The sequence below is a fragment of the Hylobates moloch genome, unplaced genomic scaffold (assembly GCF_009828535.3).
Source record: "Hylobates moloch isolate HMO894 unplaced genomic scaffold, HMol_V3 SCAFFOLD_20, whole genome shotgun sequence".
NCBI lineage: Eukaryota > Metazoa > Chordata > Mammalia > Primates > Hylobatidae > Hylobates > Hylobates moloch.
Window position 1 is genome coordinate 38007563 of NW_026652295.1, and position 6000 is coordinate 38013562.

Sequence of the window (6000 nt, forward strand, 5' to 3'; positions counted from 1 at the left end):
GGCAGAAGTTCTGTTCCAGGTGAAGCAGGCCAAGAATACCAGGTCTTGATTGCCTTTGCCTGCTCATAAAGTGATGGCTCCATGCCAGGAGAAGTAAGCTGAGAAGGCAAAAGGCTACTTCCCCCCTTCCCAGCACCTCGCTCATAAAGCAGGGTGTTGCTTCCAGAGAAGGAGACCACTGTCCCCACTGCCAGTTCCAGAGCAATGGCTCAGAGATTCGTTCCACAGGACAAGGCAGGCATAACAACAGAGAGCTTTATAGCTTTCCCCAAGTAACTGAGGGTACTTGGAACAGAGACTATGAGGAAGTTCAAGCCTGAAGGTGCTGTTGAAAACAATGGAGATTCTGGTGGTAGCCAGTGAAAAGGACACTCACTAGTAGTTCCATGAGAGCAACAAGCTAAACCAGTTTAAGTTTAGCAAAGATCAGCTAGATGCTTAACAGAGAGAACCAGGGAAAACAGACAGTTAATAAGAGCCTTCCTGGGTTTGAAACAAAACTCAAAGAATGGCCTCAAAGACTACCCCTGCAAGTGAGATGAAATTAACTGCATCAAACTGTGAGGAAATTTATGCCCAGACACTGTTGAAAACAATAAAACCATCAGCTGTCAATTAGTGAAGGCTAATATTTACATATGATATCAATAAAGGCAGTCAGCTTAGCAGAGATATCAGGGAAACACACACACACACACACACACACACACAGAGACAGCCCTGCTAAAACCATTGTCATCGTAAGATGACTGTGCACATGCCCAGGGCTATGCCCTCTGAGGAGTAAAATCATCGGCTCACACTAAGGGAAATTAGACTTCACTGAGATAGTCCATCCAAGCCGCTAGACAAATAAACAAACAACAACAAGCCCCAGAAAAGGTGGGTGGGGATCAATATGTAGAGTTGCTATATTATCTAAAACATCTAATTTTCAGTAAAGCATTATGATAAATGCAAAGAAAGCACTACCCATACACAAGAAGAAAGCAGGCAATAGAAACTGCCTACGAAAGGGCATATATGTTGGCTTAGCAGACAGACTTCAAACCAGTCATATTCATATATTCAAAGAACCAAAGGGAGCAATGCTTAAAGAAGTAAAGTTTTGGCTCCGAGGACTTGCTGAAAATGAAAACTAACAAATAAATAAGTAAATAAATAAATAAAGAAGCAAAGGATGCTATAATGCAATGCCTCATCAAATAGAGACTATCAATAAAGAGATATAAATTATTTTTAAAAACCAAATTGAAATTCTGAAGTTGAAAAGTGCAATAACCAAAACGAAAGATTCACTACAGGGCTCTAGAGGAGATATGAACTGACAGAAGAATTAGTGAACCTGAAGATAGATCATTAGAGATTACATACTCTGAAGAACAAAGAAAAAAAAAGAATAAAGCAAACAAAAGGAATAGAGCCTCAGTGAAATGTGGGGCACCACTGAGGACACCAGGATACAAGTAATGAGAGTACAAGATGGAGGGGAGAAGAGAGAGAGAAAAAGCAGATAAAAATGTTTAAAGAAATAATGCAAAAACACCCCAAATTTAGTGAAAATATTAGGTTATAGATCCAAGAGGCTTAATAAATTCTAAGTAGGATCAATACAAAGAGATCCAGACCTAACTACATCATAGTTAAAATGTTGAAAGCTAAAGACAAAGAGAAAATCTTGAAAGCAGCAAGAGAAAACTAACTTGTCATGGACAATAAGATCAAAAGCTGACTTCTCATGAGAAATGATGAAGGCCAGAAGCCAATGGAATGACACACTGAAATAGAGATGAAGAAAAAAGCTGTCAACCAAGACTCTTGTATTCAGTAAAACTATTCTTCAAGAATTAAGATGAAAGAAAGACATTCTTAGATAAACAAAAATGGGGAGAATTCATTGCTAACAGATCTGCCTTACAAGAAATATGAAAGGAATTTCTTCAGTCTAAGTACAAGTGACTCTAGAGGTTAATTCAATTCCACATGAAAAAAAAAAGGACATCAGTAAAAGTAATTATATAGGTAATTATAAAGGACAGTATAATTGCACATTTCTTTTTAAAACTAATCTAAAAAGCAATTGTATCAAACAATATGTATATAATTTTATTGTGGAAACTATAACATATAAGTGTAATGTAGTTGGTAGTAATAGCACAAAGGAGGGGGTGGAAGCAAAGCTTTTCTGGAGTAATGAATTGACACCAGACTATAACTTGAATACATACATACACACATACAACAATAATAGCATAAAAAAGGGAAGCATGAATAGAGATATATAGGATTAACCTATCTCACTGGAATTAATTAGTATAAATATGAAGTAGATTCTGATAGAGCTGAGATGTATATTTTAGGCCCTAAGCAACCACTAGGAAAATAACTCCAAAATAAACAATAAAAAATCATTAGAGGGATTAAAATGCTATACTAGAAAATATTCACTTAATGCAAAATAAAGCATTAAAGGAGGAGACAAATGAAAAGGACATGATACATAGAAAAAAAGTAATATGGCAGAAATGAATACAACTATATAAATACTATCATTAATGCAAATAGATTAAAAATCCAATTAAAAGTCAGAGATTGTCACATGGGATTTAAAAAAAACCAAGATTTAACTGTATGCTATAAAAGATACAGTTTACCTTCAAACATACAAATTAGTCAAAAGTAAAAGACACATCATGAAAACAGTAACCATAGGAAAGCTAAACAGGCTATGTTATTAGACAAAGCAGATTTTAAAACAACAACAACAAAATGTTACTAGAGATGGAGAGGAACTTTTAAAACTTTTACTTTAAATTCAGGGATACATGTGCAAGTTTGTCATATAGGTAAACTTGTGTCATGGGGGTTCTTTGTACAAATTACTTCATCACTCAGGTATTAAATCTAGCACCCATTAGTTACGTTTCCTGATCAAGAGGGACATTTCATGATGATAAAAGCATCAATCAATCCATCAGAAAGACACAGAAATTACATATAAACAACTAACAACAGAGTTCCAAGAAAGATAAAGGAAACTAACATAATCAAAGAGAGAAACAGATGATTCAATAATAATATTTGGAGATTTCAATACTCCACATTCAACAATAGGTAGAACTAGGGAAAAGATCAATAAGGAAATAGGGGACTTGAACAACACCGTATGCCAACTAGACATAACAGACAGTGTAGAACACTGTCTCCAGCAGCAGCAGAATACAGATTTTTCACAAGCACACACGAAAACATTCTCCAGGATAAATCATGTCTTTGACCATAAAACAAGCCTTCATAAATATAAAAGGATCAAGATCATACAAAGTATGTTCTTCCATCACAGACTGGTGGGAGGGAGGGCCAAAGTGGATTATAGAGCAGAGAATAGCGGAGGGTTGAGAGTTGGGATATCAGGGCACAGTCGGGAGCAGGTAAAGAGGTAGAGCAGGGAACTTTGGGATTTAAAGTTCAAAGTTCAGAGGTCTAGGAGCAATTGTATATGGCGAAAAAACCAGTGCAGTAACAGCAGCTCAGTCTGACGGGTAGCTGAGCCGTACAATGTGACTAAGTGCAACTCAAATGCCTGCCTTGCAGCTCCTGCCTGTGACACAGGAGGTCACAGACTTCTCTGCAGGAGCATTTTGGACTGGTCATAGCAGAACATCCAGTGGTGTATCTTAATGAATTTATCTCTGAGCACTCCAAAATGAAATCTGCCAGTTGACTGTCCTCAAGATTATTTAAGAAGGATGTCTGTGAAACCCAGGAGGATGAGTGGGAGGGAAGTCCTTTCATACTCCCCAGGTGATATGGAGAATGTTGCATAGACACAGGATCAGGTGTAGAAAACAACATATTTTAGGGCAGGAAAGAGGAGTAACATGTCATGTTTCACCTAAATGTGTAACCATCTACTGACAGCTGTTTCCACTATTCCCCACCAATCAAAGATTTGGAGAGAAGTGTTAACTCTGTCAGGCCAGAAAAAGACCCCTGAGCAGGACTGGCCTTCTGATATTCTTGCAAAATGTGAACGCTAACACCCTTCCCAGCATGCAAATGCACTCCAAGGGAGTAACAAGCACTCAAGTCCGTATTCCTCTACCCACTGCCCTTTATAACATGGGCTCCCTTAAGCTCATATTGCTTTAAGATGATCAGGTTTTTCCTTTAATGGAACACCACAGAGCTCTTTTTCCCCCTGATCTTTTCATTCATGTTGAATAATAAAACTTAACATTGAGCTGTGATTTGATATTACAAGGCCTGGGATGCCAAAGTTAAGGCCTTGAGTTTGCCAGAAGTTTGTAATCCTTGGTCCAGCAAAATTTAAGGATGCAATCTGGAAGTGTTTTAAATGCCAAAAGAAATGTGACACCTCTCTGCTAGGTTTTCATTTCCTTCTCTCCTGTTCTTCTTTTCCCTTGGTATCTTTATAGTCTCCATGGTTCCTTCCTGAGGCAGCCTCTCTAGCACATGGGCCCACCTCTTCCCAAAGAAGGTTCTGCTGAACGCAGTACGGCTGCATTTGCTGCGTGTCTTGTGCTTCTTCCTCTCTGACTGTTTGACCTTTCTTTCCATGGTCCCTTTGCCTGCAGGCCCACACCCAGCCTTCTCACTGCCTTCTTGTCTGGCCACGAGATTGAGCATTCCCTGTGCCCTGGGCCAGCTACCTACATGGATCTTCTCTACTCTTTCTGGGCAAGGACACTGGTCACAGGGCCAGGGCTCGACACTCTACGTCTTGGATTTTATTTAACTGTGGTCATTTTATAGGTCCTCCATTCATGAGGCCACACATCTTCAGCAAATGTGTACGCATGATGGCTGCAGGCTGTCTACCTAAAGGGTCTCAGTGTCCTGATCCTCAATGTCATCATGAGTTGGGGAGAGAATATTAAAATCATCTGCCAGTACATCTGAGGACTGGCTCAAGGTAGAAAAGGTCTAGGTAACTCATATTCTTGTATTCTTCCCAGTGGAACTACTTAGCTCTAGGAGAAGGGAGTTCTTTTTACATATGTACCTTGGTCTTGACAGAGCTGCTTGCTGAGCATCTAGAAAGAGATGATATAGCATGACCTTCTGAAGAATGAATAAACATCAAGGAAACCATCTGGAATAGAGTAAATTGTAAATACATGTCCCTTGCTTCTTCCATTTTTAAATGAAGCCATTGATGTTGTTGATTCACCAAAGAATTCCAACTGCAGCCTGAACTACCCATGGCACCTAGAATCTATGTCTAAGAGCACCACGTCCTCATGCAAGAAGCAGCCTAAAATCCTTCCCAGGAGCCACCCTTCCACTCCTTTACTAACTTGCATCTTTCCCTTCACAAGCAAACTCCTGGAAGAGCTGTCAGCGTTCCCTGGCTCCATTTCCTCAACTCCTCTTCACCTTTCATCCCCTACAGTCTGGTTTCTATCCTCAGCCCCTCACTGAAACTGCCCTTCCAAGCTCACCTACCACCACCTTATCTTTTTTGATACTAACCACCAAGCCCAATTCCCTTCTCTGTGTCTGTTCCTCTTCAGTTTTCATCCCAGGCTTCTCTTCTCCTTAAATGCTAGCTCTTTTTTCTTTTTTTCTCCTCCAGCCAGACACTTCCATGTCTCGGGGTGAAAAAATAATTAAAAAATTGTTACCCTTAAAATGGCAAATAATCAATGACTCCAAAAGACAGATTGTTGAGACTTTTGCCTTTTGTATTATCAGGGAACGAAGCATAGCCACATGCTGTAAACAAAATCTGTGGTCAGTGCCAACTGCAGTAGGAAATCAAGCAGATTTGTGGGGCTTTTGCAGAATGAAAAGTCAAAACCAAAACCAAAACCAACAATAACACCACCCCCTCCTCTCTCCCCCTTCCCACAAATATAAAAACATATTCAATGTGATACTCTAGTTTTGTTTTGTTTTTCTAAAGGAGCTGCCTGAGCTTTCTTGACCTTGCAGAAAAATAAAATACTCCAGGTTTTGTGCTTTTACAGATGAGCC

At 39.4% G+C, this 6000-nt stretch overlaps 1 protein-coding gene across 2 annotated transcripts in view; it reads right to left on the reverse strand.

The window, feature by feature from the left end:
• KIF6 (kinesin family member 6) overlaps window positions 1-6000 on the reverse strand; it is a 373885-nt gene that overhangs the window by 119191 nt on the left and 248694 nt on the right. The window lies entirely within an intron of this gene.